Source organism: Rhodamnia argentea, chromosome 9 (genome assembly GCF_020921035.1).
Source record: "Rhodamnia argentea isolate NSW1041297 chromosome 9, ASM2092103v1, whole genome shotgun sequence".
NCBI lineage: Eukaryota > Viridiplantae > Streptophyta > Magnoliopsida > Myrtales > Myrtaceae > Rhodamnia > Rhodamnia argentea.
Genome location: NC_063158.1, coordinates 15,309,948 through 15,324,920, shown reverse-complemented (window position 1 = coordinate 15,324,920; position 14,973 = coordinate 15,309,948). Strand labels below are relative to the sequence as shown.

Sequence of the window (14,973 nt, the reverse complement as noted above, 5' to 3'; positions counted from 1 at the left end):
CACATATTCAAACTAGTCCCCGAAATATATGAAAATATTCGATGCAAGTTACAACTTCCGTTGAAAATGAGAAAAATTAGAAAAAAAAAAAAAAACAAATCAGAACACTATCGAATATTTTTCATATATTTCATGGACTAGTTTGAATATGTGCTGAAACGTCGGGGATGACTTTACGTATTGTGCTAAAGTTTAGAAATCATATTGAATAAATTAAAAAATTAAAGATTACATTGTGCATTTGATCAAAGATTAAGATTTCTGAATTTTATCTACTTCTTCCATCTAGAAAGTTTTGAGACAAAGAAGACTAGTCCTACATGCCCGAAAAATCCTTATAGCTTAGTTGAGCCCAACGTCAGTCCCTACGCACCCATGGACATGACTGAGAATGAAAATTTGGTACTTGTGTTATTCCTGTGGCTAAACAACGAAAATTGACCCTTGACACCGACATTGAGTTTATCAAACAAAGAAAGAAGGAAAAAACCTCACACGTTGACAATTGACTTGCACAATGGAGTGCTTGACCCGACCACGTTTATGATCCATAGGGAGACAGATTCTCTGTTCGTTATGATTATAATTTTTTATACAAAAAAAAAATTATAACGTAGAAAAAGTCATAAATATGTTACAATTATATTAATTCAGTCTTAATTTTTTTTCAATACAGTCCTAAAATTTTTATAATCATGTCAATTCAGTCCATTTGACTAGTCGGCGCCGATGTAGCAAATTTTTAATAATATTTTGTTAATATTTTTTAATTACTTTTGTAATAATTTTATTCTCTTTTTTTGGGTTTGGGTCGGCGGAGGTTGCCGGCCCTTGGGCAAGGGCCTATGAGCACCGGCCCGCCCAAACCACAAAAAAGAAAAGAAAAAAAAAACGACAGAAAAATAATTAAAAAATTCAAAAAATATTATTAAAAATTTGTCACATCAGCACCGGCCCGCCAAATGGACTAAATTGAAACAATTGTAAAAGGCTTAGTACTGAATTGACCAAACAAAGTTTAGAATTGAATTGGAACAATTACAATAAATTTAAGACTTTTTTGATAATTTCTCCCCGTTAAATGATACATTAGGAAAGTCCAATACCGTTTGATCCTCTCTAGTTTTTAATTGGTTTTGGCCCGAGACAATTCACTTTCCTGTTTTGCTGATTAGCCTATGATTTGCCACCTCGGTATTATTATTGCAGTCCATGAGGCCCCATCAGTTTCTGCCCGTATTTTATTTCCGAATGTTAACGCTCAAGATGCAAGTCGTTATCATGCAAAAGAACGCGATATGTCGTAGCTTGACAATACAACACAAGTCGTTTAGATGTCCGCTTACGATGTGAACTGTGCTTGTCGGTGGAGAGTCCAAACGCTTCTCTAATTATCAAGTGTTCCTAACCACTGTTCCCCTGCATTTTCCCGTCAAATGGATAACAATTGGTCATGTCCTCCATCTGAGGATTGATTAGATTTTGTTTTTCTTTATCATTTAAAAACAGGAAATCGCGCTAAATGATCCTACATTGACTAGAATATCAACAGGTGTAATTTCTAACCATGCATGAACTAAACTATAATTTGCAACTTAAATTTTTACTTGATTTACAAAGCATCAAATATATGAAAACCTAAATTAGGGAACTCACGTAGATGAATATGACCTAAAAAACGCAACATGCATGAGTATCTGATAAAAATGCAAAAGCTGATGAAAGACCAGACTATTCAACGAACAACTTCATGATTTATTATTCATGCAGAGATCATTTTCTTAATTAATCCTAAATTAAAATTACTATATGCAATGCAATAAATATCATTATTGAGGGTTCGATCTTTTGGCTCCAAGGTCCGATGCCCCAATAGGAAATACAAATAACCTAAGGTTCGACAACTATATAATGTGCAATCAAATCATGATGTGAAGTAAATGCAACACATTATTCAAACTACCTACCAATCCTACCTTGATTAGGATGAATCCTAGCACACCAAAGCCAGCCACAAAGCGGGGGCTGCGACTCCTCGCTAGTTGGGAGCCCTAGCCCAATGGTTGTCTGGGGCTTGTTGCCCTCACCAGTGGCCAGTGAGGGCTCATAGGCCTCATCTAGGGGCCAACGGAAGTTGTTGGGCCGAGGTAGGTGGCCGACGACCTCTGGCCAACCCTTAACAGTTAAAAAAAAAAAAAAAAAGAGAGAGACAGAAAAATGAACAGGATTAAAAAAATAAAAATAAAAAACTTTAGCATCGACTGCACCATATATGACGACCATGGACAGTCGACGTCTATGTCATCAATTTCTCGTTAAAATTGGTTGGATGGATTTAATTAGTGAAATGTGAAAATGTTTAAAACGCACAATTAAAAAAAATTAGGACGAATTTGTATAACTAATATAGATTTGAGATTTTTTTGATAATTTTTTTTCCCTAATTTGTGTTGTATCGTGTCCTTTGAATGGCTTTTGAGGTCAGCTCAATTTAAAATTAGAGATATTCTGACAGAAAAATTTAAGGAAATCTGCCAATTATCATAATGTGCCCAATATTGGATGAACGGTCAAGATCATAATCAATTTAAAATGAACGGTGAGAACTAGATATGGTGGTCAAGCAAATCTGGAAGATATAATTGCTATTTAACCGAATAGTATGTGCAGATGGGAAGGATTAAGCAATTGACGACAACGTCAGATGTCCTGCCAATTCAATAAACGATCTTCTCAAAAATGTGCAGCGGATCAAAAGAAAATATTCCTCAGGTCAGCCACCCGTAGCTCTGATTGGGTGTGTGATGGTTAGCGGCAATTCTAGAGAAGCCATGTTTTTTTGCATGTGGAGACAGCATGAGTGATCATATAGAATAATTATATTCAATAAATGAGTATAAACATAATGTGAGTGTTAAATAGGTCGTAAATGGAATAACAACTTACTTAGACTCAGCCCACCTCTATGACCTATCTTCATTCTCTCTCATTCTCGCTCGATCTTGTGCTCATGTACTCTCATATCAGTTTGGGTATAAGTCTTTATATATTGAATTAACTACGAAAGTGTTTTAGAAATGTAGGTTGGACCGGGCATGAATTAAGTATGGGTTGAGTCAAGTAGGATTACTAGATTTGCATTGAAATAAAATAGGTCATAAACGGATTAAATGGATCTATTTGAATGGGACCATTTATAACTTGACTCAAATCCAAACAACCTACCCATTTAACGGATCTACTTACCGTGTCTGTCTTCCATAATTTTGGAATTGCCATTTGATTTATCGACCGAAAGCGGGATATTCTCACTTTTTTATCATTACACAGTCGAATTGAAGATCGATGCCTATAAAAAGGACCAATGCAAGCCAATGGAGAGAGAGAGAGAGAGAGAGAGAGAGAGAGAGAGAGAGAGAGAGAGAGGAAGAACTAGGATAATTGCAAGAATACTTTATACAATTTCTGATCGATTGACTTTTCTTATTGGGAGTCATACACTAAGTATCAGTGTTTTGAGAAATGTATAAGCACTATAAGGAAAAACTTCAAATAAGACTTAAAGTACCCTCATTTTCTCAAATAAGAGCCTAAAGTAGACGTTATTTCAAATAAGGGTCCGAAGTACTTGACTTTCTCAAATAAGGGCATGAAGTGAAATTTATTTTAAATTAGAGTCCGAAGTGACCATGTAATCTAAAAAAAAAAGCCCGGCCTCATGGGCGTTTTCATTATTTACCTTTTTTTATGATCTTTCTTTGTTGTTTTTTTATTTTTTATTTTTTAACAAGTTAAAAAAATTTAAGAAAAAAAAATCATTGCCTTCCTCAACTTGAAGTTTCCCACAACCAAACGCCACTACCACCATGGAAGACCGCCACTACCATCGTCACCACCGCCACTGCCCTCACCGGATCTCTATCCCGCCTCAGCCCATAGCGACCACCTTGAGGCCCTACCCTTTAGAGAGAGATTCCCTCCGTCAATCCCAACCCCCAACACTGTCAAATCCTTCCCTCCATCGACCCCAACCCAAACACCGTCAAAGTCATGCAATTTCAACCTCCTTGCCCCCTCCTTTTTTCGGCCCTCCACCATCGCCACCAACAAATCTTCCCCCTAGTCGAGGGGAGGGCTGCCCCTTCCACCCGTAGCCGCCGCTCCATCATCAGTGGGGTACCGGCAATGGGTTGCCGGCGATGTTGGGCAAGGGTCAGCAACCCTTGCCCGGATCTAGGGGAGGCTCATGGCCCTCTCCCAATGCTGGGTGAGGTAGTCAGCCATCCCTAAAGCCACACTGGCGGTGGGGCCACGACTACAGGTGTTGGTGGTAGTCTTCCATGGTGGTTGTAGCGTTTGGTTGTGGACGATGATGAAGATGGAGGACTTTTTTTAAATTTTTAATATTTTAATTATTTACAAAAATAGAAAAAGGAAATAACAAAGAAAAAAATATACAAAAGATGAATGCCGGAAATGCGCTTGGGGTCGGGCTCTTTTTGGAGATTACATGGCTACTTCAGACTCTTAATTGAAACTATTATGCCATTTCATCCTCTTATTTAAAACAATATCCACTTCATGTCCTTATTTGATAAAATGAACTCACTTCAAACCCTTATTTGAAATTTTCCCCGTATTCTTGGTCATGTGATTTACCAGCTTTAGGTAGAAGCATCACAAGCTACATATATAATATTGAAGTTGTTATCCCACATCGTTTGACAACGGGTTTTATATGCTCTTTATATTCATGTGACTACCCTCTACTTATCAGCTTAAGCTAGAGCTACTAGTGAATTTCATCCTTGTTGGTGGTTGTTAATCCGGCACAGTGGACGTAAGTTTATCCCAAGCCGAACCGTTGCAAATCTAGGTATATCAATTTTCTAAGTGAAATCAAATGCAAATATCCACGTGCCCCATTCAATCTCTCTCTCTCCTCATAGCTTTTGAAATCATTTTTCTAATTTTTTTTTTGTTGTGTTTTTTAATGCGCGAAGCACCACATGTCCATGAAAACATTAAAAATGTCATATCGGATTTTTCAGTCAATCAAATTGAACGAAATTAGTAGAAATATTTTACTATACTTTAGGACAATTCTATAAATTGATTGTACTTAATTCTATGACTTGATATTATTATTTTATCATGGTTTTAAAACTTTCTATACGCTTACTTCTCAAGGCTTCTTGGAAAGCAAGCACTCTAAGAATGGTTCAGCGAGGTCCACCGGTGTAGATCCCCGCCGATTCCTGTCAATTTCTATGTAGAAAAAATCCCTCTAAGGACGTCCATCCTCAGCCAGTTTACGCTTGTCGCAAAAGTGGACTGAAAATGAAAATATATAAAGATGAAGAAGGAAACCATTAATAAGTGAGATCTACTCTTTTTTCTGTCCGATGGTCATGGACGGATCAAAACTAAGGTTCCCAAGAATACTCGGAATCTAAGGTTACATGGTACCCAAGAAAGGTCCAATAACATTTGATCCTTCCTAGTTTTCAGTTAACTTTTCTTTCGGGGTCAGACGATTCAGCTTCTTCTTATGCTGACTTAGTCTATGATGTCACCTCGGAAGTATGATTGCTGTCCATGCGGCCCCATTAGTCCCACGCGTATCTTAACGCCAAATGTTCTGACCCCAAAAAAAAAGGCCAAATGTTAAACGCCCTAGTTGCCGTCTACTTTTGCATGAAGTACACCAGGAGGCACCCAAAAAATTTCACATCATAATGTCATCACGAGGTGTTGCTATCCACCCTTTTGACCATTATGCAAGGTTTCACACTTGTTACGGAATATTTAATTTGAACCGGAGTCACTTCGCACATTTGAAGCCAGCAAATCCATCACTATAACTCCACCAAAATGCTAACAGTCGTGAAGTTTTTTATATGCATTATGTCATAACTAGATGCCGCAATATGAATCGTTTAGAGATCCGCTAATGATAAGAATCGAAATCTCGTGAAATATAAATGTTCCCTTTATTATTAGATCAACTATTTTTGTCCTTTCTTTCTGTCCTTTTTTTTTTATTTCATATTTAACAAACAATTGGATTCTAGTTGAAATCCACCGTGCACGACGTGACTTTTTCCGCATTCAAGCATCTGTGTTATATCCATCTTTAAGACAAAGCCTTCTATTTGGCATAAGCAAACATCATTTTCAATTGAGAAACGTTTATTAAATTAAAAACATGTCAAACGATTTTATGATTAATAGATACAAATGTAAAAAAGAAAAAAATATATACAAACGGTACCTAAACTTTAATCTAATTCGAGTTTTCTTTTTAATAAGAAGAATGATGTCATTTCATGATATACCAAGACATAGTGACTAAATTGAGACAATCGGTTTATCTCTTAAAATCGCGACATAAATCACAACTTTTACGACTATCCGAAGGAGGGTCTAAATGCCCTCTAATAGTCAAGAGTCCCCCAACCACGTTTTCCCTACACTTTCCATCAAGTGTACAACAAGTTGTCATGTGCCCCATCCGAGGATTGATTATATTTTGCTTTCAGGAGTAGGATAATCTCCATTTGCCCCATTAAGATGTCGCCATGCAAACTAGAAAGATCAACTGATGAGATTCAAGGAGCTAGTTACTTTCTCTGTAAAGCATTCATATATAGGCTATATTTTCCTCTCTCTCTCTCCAACCATATCCTTGACTGGTTGCATTACGAGTTATAAAGTCACCCGGAAGCAAACTTAGCCAAATTTAGATGCGAATGTTGTCCATGTATTTAACTCATCAATTAGAAAGAATGGTTGAAAAAAATCACGGCCTTATATGAATTTTCACTTGGTTGAATTTGAATTTCAATTTGAGTCGTACTTAAATCTATTCAGTCCTAAACTTATTTTTAGCCAATTCAGTCATAAACTTTTTGCATTTGTAACAATTCGGATCTTCTAGCCAACTTTGGCCAGCCGCGCTGCCGGCGCCGATGTGACAATTTTTAATAATATCTTAATATTTTTTAATTTCTTATTTTATTATTATTTTATTTCCTTATTTATTTCTTTTCTTTTGTTTTTATTCTCCAACGAGAGAAAAGGAAATAAAAAATACTGAAATATTAAAATATTATAAAAAATTTCCACGTCGGCTTCGGTTGGTATCCACGTTAGGGCCGGTTGGCCAAAGTTGGCCGCAATGACCGAATTGGCGTAAACGCGAAAGGCTTGCGACTCGACCGGCAAAAAAAGAAGGTTTAGGACTGAATTGGCACAATTGTAACAGATTTAATACTTTTTTTTGGTAATTTTTCCCATGAAATAAGTTACTTTGGCAATTCGGACCAAATGTTGCAAAAAGCAGCCTTTTGGATCATTTACTGTTGTAAGATTTTTGCTTGCAAATATAGCTTTTTTTATGGACAAAAAATTGGAGTGCGGAAATCAGCATAATTTACCCTCCAAATGAAATCATAAAGGTCCCTGATGCGCTATATATATAGAATTTAGAATCGGAGATTGATGAACATGCCATTGCCGGCTTAACATGCAAGGAGTCACGAAGTATCTACATGATGTAGTAAATGCCCAAAAATATAAACTGTGGTCGAGAGGTTGTGTTCAAGACACAGATAAAAAAAAATCTGGCATTTTCCTATGTTTAATGTCCTCATATGAAAAGAAAAGCACATGTAGTATAGTGAATCTGGAGAAATATCTGCAGCTGAACTTTCTTGGCATTTCACCTTTCGAAATTGGAGATTTTTCTCCGTAGAAAAAGAGGTCCAAGGCTCTGTTTACATTTAAGGAAGGGTTAATACTTACAAAAAAAAATTCAAACCGACACATCTATAATAAATTTACCCTAAATTATTTTTTGACCAAAAAAAATTCCAAACTAAAAAACTTGTGATAAATTTACTCCAATTTTTTTTATCACCATAAATCCCAAAATGATACACCTATAATAATTTTACTCCAAATTATTATTATTTTTACAATAGAAAACCCCAAACCGATACCATTGTGATAAGTTTACCCCAAACTAATTATTTGACCACCAAATATTTCAAACTAATAAACCTGTGACAAATTTACCTCAAACTAATTATTTCACCAGCAATACCTCCAAACCGGTACACCCATGATAAATTTACCCTCCATAAATCTTCGTTAACTTGAATTAATATCATGAAAAATCCCAAACGGATACACCTATGACAAATAAAGGGTAAACACCCCACATTGATACACCGATTAACCGCTACGTATCATCCAACTCAGCAATTTTGATGATAAAATTTAATGAAAAACTAATATATAGTAAATTTGCCACGTGTGTACCAGCTAGACGGTTTTGGTGGTCAGTTAGAGTAAATTTGTCACATGCCCAACCTTTCAAATTTGCATCAAATTATCGCAAATCCTTTAGCACCATACCCGAGAGGGAATATTGAGTGAGATTCGTCCTTAAATTTCAATTTTGCCCCGACTTATTTTTGTTTTTTGTGTGATTTTTTCTCACTCCTTCTTCATTCATTTTTTTTCCTTGTCAAATCGGAGGTTATTTATATGGCTTTATATCAGCAATTTTTACTTCTATAATATGTTGAATTAGTGGGGTACATAAAAAAAAAAAAAAAAAAGAGTTTCTCAAAGAAAGTATAGGCTTAATACGAATCTTGTAAGTTATACATAATGCTAAACTAGGCAAAAGGGTAAGTCATGTTTTCGCTTTGGAGGGGAAGAGATTGGATAGGGATAGGGGCGATTTACCCGAAAACCCTAAATGATGGGGATAAAATAGAAAAATGGAAACAAGGTGAGGAGGTGAACCATCATATGAACTAGAATGAAATAGTTTGTTATATGGAATTAAAAAAAAGGTTTCTTTGAAGGGAATATGGCCTTAATAAGGAAGGGAAATGCTTCTATTATTAGGAACGGTACAATTTTAACCGTAGATCTACACATCATTATCGCATATTTTGCATAAAACACTTATTGATTGAAAAATCGTGTGATCGAAATAACCGACAAAGACTATCGGACTATCGTGCTAGCAGCTTCCTAATAGGAGCCTTGTAAATGCATAATGCTAAAAAAGGCAAAAGGGTAATCAACCTATAAGTTGAGCTCAAAAGGATTGACTTTGATAACCTAAAGAGGTAGGGGTAAAATTGGAAAATTGGAAAATTGGAAAATTGGAAAAGAAAGGTGAGGAGTTTTACCACAATTTGGCCTTGGGTGGAAAATCGCATGATGCCGCGAGAGAACACTTGAAAATTTCTCCACAGGCAATTTATACAAATAGCATTGATGATGGCCAAAAGGCAAATGAAAATTCTTCCTCTCGGCGGTTTCCTTTGAACTTTCCTCGCAAAAGTTAGGCTCCCAAAGAGGCAAATAAATAGATAAAAATATATATATTTACTTATATATTTATATAAGGAGAATGATTTTTTCATAGTCTCACAATACCGTCGGTTATTTCTGACCATAAATCCGCACGCCATCATCTCGTATTTTGCGTAAAATACTCATTAATTAAAATATCGTAGGGTCAAATAATTAGAATATTGTCGGACTATCCGGCTAGCGGCTCCCCGTATATAAATAGAAGACACAGACCCTCCATCCCAAACCACACAAAAGTGAAAAAGAAGAAGAAGAAAGTTTTACACAAAGATAAGACAGGAAATGAAGCCATTGCCCTCTCTTTCTTCCCTCTATGCTTTCCTCCTCTTCATCCTCGTTCCTCTCCATCTCTCTCCTTCATGGGCAGCCTCGGACTCGGTGTACGACGCCTTCCTCCAAGGCCTCACCCACCGCACTCAGCTGTCCGACCACGTCTCCGACATCGTCTACTCGCGGGCCAACTCCTCCTTCACCAACTTCCTGGTTTCCTACATCCGTAATAGCCGCTTCAACTAGTCGTCCACGCCGAAGCCACTTGTCATCATGGCACCCACGCGGGAGTCCCAAGTGTAGGCCGCCGTCCTATGCTCCAAGGACCTCGGCGTGCATCCGAACATCCGCAGCGGCGGCCATGATTACGAGGGCTTATCTTACATCTCCGACGATGCCTTCTTCATCCTCGACATGTTCAACCTCCGGTCAATTGACGTGAACGTCCGGGAGGAGACTGCGTGGGTCCAGGCCGGCGCGACTCTAAGAGAGTTATACTACCGGATAGGGGAGAAGAGCAAGGTCCATGGCTTCCCCGCCAGTGTTTATCACACGGTCGGTGTCGGAGGCCACTTCAACGGTGGCGGGTATGGTAACGTGCTGCAGAAGTACGACCTGTCGGTTGACAACATCATTGATGTGAGGATGGTGGACGTCGAGGGGCGGATTCTCGACGGAAAAGCCATGGGAGAGGATTTGTTACGGGCGATCATTGAGGGAGGTGGGGCGAGCTTCGGAGTCATTCCGGCTTATCAGATTAAGTTAGTCCCGGTGCCAGAGAAGGTCACGGTCTTTCAGGTCGAGAAGACGCTGGATCAGAATGTGACGGATCTCGTGTACAAATGGCAATTTGTGGCTCCGACCACCGACCACGGCCTATTCATGAGGCTTCTATTGCAGCCGATCACTTCCAAGACCCCAAAGGGACGAAAAACGTTGAGGGCCATGGTGCATGCGTTGTTCCTAGGAAATTCAAATCAGCTCCTAGCAATTACCGACAAGGAGTTACCCGAAATGGGGTTAGAGAAAGAGAACTGCATGGAGATGAGTTGGATCGAGTCGGTCCTCCGGCGGGACGGCTTCGAGAATGGCAGCATCCCGGCCCTAGAGATCTTGTTGAGCCGACATTATTCCACCAACTTCCTCAAGAGGAAATTGGACTACATCGAAACTCCGATCACGAAGGCCAATCTCAATCGGCTCTGGAAGAAGATGATCCAACGGGGGAAAGCGGGGCTCGTGTTCAATCCATACGGGGGGCGGATGAGCGAGATCCCAGCTTTGGCGACCCCGTTCCCGCACAGGGCGGGGAATCTGTTCAAGATTCAGTACTCCATCAACTGGAGCGAGGACAACCCGGAACCGGAGAAGAACTACTTGGCGCAAATCGGGAGGCTCTACGATTACACGACTCCGTTTGTGTCAAAGAACCCAAGGCGTGCATTCTTGAACTACAGAGACCTGGACATTGGGACAAGCACCAATGGCAAGAACAGATACAAAAAAGGGAAAGTCTATGGGTCAAGTACTTCAATGACAATTTTGAGAGGTTGGTCAAAGTGAAAACTGCGGTTGATCCCAACAACTTCTTCAGGAACGAGCGAGCATCCCTCCTCTCGCCAAAATGAAGAGAGAACGCTATAGTAATTCCGCAATCGGTTTTCGTACCAAACCTTTCTTTTCTTTACTCTATACTCCCAAGTTCTTTGCTTCAGCCGATATTAGCGTCTTGTTTCACGTCCTTTTGTCCGGAGTCAGTGCTTGTGAAAATGCTTGGAGAATTACTAGTGTTAGAAATATAAAAAGGGTAGAATGGTATTTTGGTTATCTAGGGTTTATTGTGTATATATACATGAATTTTATCAATAAAAATTATTACGTTCTCTCTTTTCACATGGTATTAGAGCCTAAAATAATCTTCTCCACATATGACTCCTTCTGACATCAGAATACCCACATACGACACCGGATTAAACACCGGACTCCACATAAGACACCGGATCCAACACCTACCGGGGCCGGCGACCCTCTTCCCGGTGTCGCCTAGGGCCGGCGACCCTCTTCCCGATGTCGTCCAGGCTTAGAGACCCTCCGTCATGCGTCGCCCTGGCCCGGCGTCCCCTTGCCTAACGTCGCACAAGTCGCTCGGGCCGGATTACCCTATTTCAAGCATCGCTTGAAGTCATTCGAGCTAGGCGACCCATCTCCAGCATCTTCTGACCTCGCGGGTGGAGGTGCAACCTCTTATTGTGGTCGCCCGACATTGTTGATCAAGGCTCAATCTCCCCTGATGGTTCTATTTGAAGGTCCTATGCGGTAAGTATGTACTCCGGTTAGGTGCGATGCTAGTGTGTTTAAAGAGGGTAGAATAGTATTGCGTACAATGTTTTTGTATTGGTGCTAATTTGTTGTTGAGAATGTGGTGATTCGTGCGGTTGGTTGCGAATTTTTTTTCTTCTAGAATCCTAGCTTCTGTTGGTGGTCTCTTGTTAATGTGGATTCTGTGAATGATATTTTGAGGCTTTTTGTGGTTGTGACATTCTATGAGGAATTTGCTGATTTCGTGGAGTTGTTGGTGTTGATATAAAGTGGTCATCCATTACAATGGCTGATCCTCGGAAGAGTGATACAATGACGATTGAGGCAATTTCCTCTTCGTTTTCTCGAATTACCGATAAGAAACTTAAGGGTATTACCAACTTTCACCAATGGAAGAAGATTGTTAAGTTCGTCTTGACAAGTAGAAATCAGCATACACACTTGATCGAAACTAAGCCTGCTAATGATGCAAGTTGGGATGTTATTGATGCACGTCTTATGGGTCAGCTTTTGAACTCTATGGAGAGTAATATTGTAGACTTGATAACTCACATTTATACAATCAATGAATTGTGGGAGTATTTATATGTATTATATTCTCGCCAGAATTATATTTCGAGGATATATGAACTATCACGGGAGTTTCATCGATCTAAAATCAAGGGCCGTTCCATTGATCAATATTTTGCTGATTTTAATAGAATGTATGAAGACTTGAATGCTCTTCTTCCTATTTCTTCTAATGCTGAACAAATGCGACTTCCAAGAGAACAATTGGCTATAATGAATTTTGTAGTTGGTCTTAATCCGGCCTATGATTCCGTTCGATCTCGGATTCTTGGAGGAGAGACGATTGCATCACTCGGGGATACATATGCTCAAGTTCTTCGGGTATCTCGTGGTCCTTCTTAGAGCACCACAGCTGTGGTTGATAGTTTAGCTCTTGTCTCTCAATATCGAACTAGTGGAGGTAGGGGTGATGAAGGAAATCGTAGAGGATATAATGGTCATGGTGGCCGTGGTGGTTGAAGCACGGGAATAGGAAGAGGTCAAGGATAAAGACATCTTTATGGATAGTCCCAAACTTGTACTAAAAGCTTAGGGACTATTCGGACTTGTCATTATTGTGGAAAACCTGGTCATATTCAGATATTTTGCTACAAGTTACATGATAGACTAGGACAACAACGGCAGTTTGCAAATGCCGCATCCGGTAATGATTCTTTATCCCTAGCACAGTCTTCCCAAGGTAATGTAGTGGTTATGTTTGATGAGGAATATGTACGATACAACCGGTCTCGGGTTTCACAGCCTACTTCCACTTGCTACTTTAGTCCGACAGGTAATGCTATAACATGCATTTCAACTAATTCTCGCCCTTGGGCCATTGATTCGGGGCATCCGATCATATGTTAGGTCTTTCAAGTATATTTTCCTCTCTTACTTTATCATCATCCATTGTTACTTTACCTAATGTTTCATTTCTCAAGTTCGGGGAGTTGGAACAGTTCATCCAACCCCTTCTTTATCATTATCCTCGGTACTTTATATTCCAAAATTTCCTTTCAATCTCATGTCATTTAGTAGATTAACCAAACAATTTCAGTGTTCAATGACTTTTTACCTCGATTCTTATATTTTTCAGGATCCGGCTACGAAGAACAAAATTGGTAGAGGACGAGAGACGGGGGGACCGTATGTGCTTGAAGATGCTCCTTCCATTGCTTGCCTCGGTATTGCTTCTCTACATCAGATTCATTGTCGTCTTGAACATCCTTTGCTACAGAGTCTTCAGAAATTGGATTCTAGTTTTCAATCTCTTTCTAGTTTAGAGTGTGAATCTTGCCAACTTGGCAAATTGCATCGTGTCAATTACCCGCCTCGAGTCAATAAAAGAGCGGTATCTCCTTTTTCATTAGTTCATTCATATATTTGGGGTCCTCGTCATTTGGTTTTCAATTTGGGTTTTAGATACTTTGTTACTTTTATCGATGATTATTGCAGATTTACTTGGTTATATTTAACGAAAAGTTGTTTAGAATTGTTTTCTATATTTCGAGCCTTCATTTCTGAAATTTATAGTCAGTTTGATGTGCATGTCAAAGTTTTGCATTCTAATAATGCTAAAAAGTACTTTTCTTCACCTTTTTCTAACTTTATGACTCAAGGTGGTATGATTCATGAATCGTCTTGTTCTGACTCAACAAAATGGTGCATTTGAAAGGAAGAATAGACATTTATTAGAAGTCACCAGGTCCATGTTATTTGAGATGAAAGTTCCTAAGACCTTTGGTTTGATGTTGTTCTTACCGATTGCTATCTTATTAATCGTATGCCTTCTTCTGTTTTACGAGGAGGTGTTCCTTTCTCCACTTTGTTTCCTAATCAGCCTTTATTTTCCTTACCACCCCGTACTTTTGGTTGTGTGTGTTTTGTTCGTGATCATCGACCCGGAGTATCAAAACTTGATCCCAGGGCCATTAAATGTATGTTTTTGGGCTATTCTCGTACTCAAAAAGGCTATTGTTGTTATTCCCCAACCTTGAGGAAATACTTTATAACTGCTAATGTTTCATTCTTTGAGTCTACTCCTTGCCATGAAGTTCCAATCACTAGTTTCGATATGGATGAAGATTTACATGTGACTATTATTTAGTCATTTGCTCTAACTATTTCACCATCTGCACAAGAATCTTCTCCTCTTCAAGTTTATGCTCGGCATTCTCGAGCAGCTACTGATCCCCTTAATGCTCACATCACTACTACGTCATCTTCAGCTCCAAATCTACCTTTAGTTGATCTTCAAGTAATATCTTATCTTGATCTTCCTGTTGCTCACCGTAAAGGTATACGTGCTTACACTCAACACTCAATTGCAAACTTTGTCTCATACACTTCTGTGTCTTCTTCTTTTCGATCCTTTTATCCACTATTGATCAATATCCTATCCCCAAGTCCGTAGCCGACGCATCACAAAGCCCCGGG

At 39.0% G+C, this 14,973-nt stretch overlaps 1 pseudogene; it reads left to right on the top strand.

The window, feature by feature from the left end:
• The first annotated feature begins 9,664 nt into the window (after window positions 1–9,664).
• On the top strand, window positions 9,665–11,299 carry LOC115756023 (annotated as a pseudogene).
• The last annotated feature ends 3,674 nt before the right edge of the window (window positions 11,300–14,973 follow it).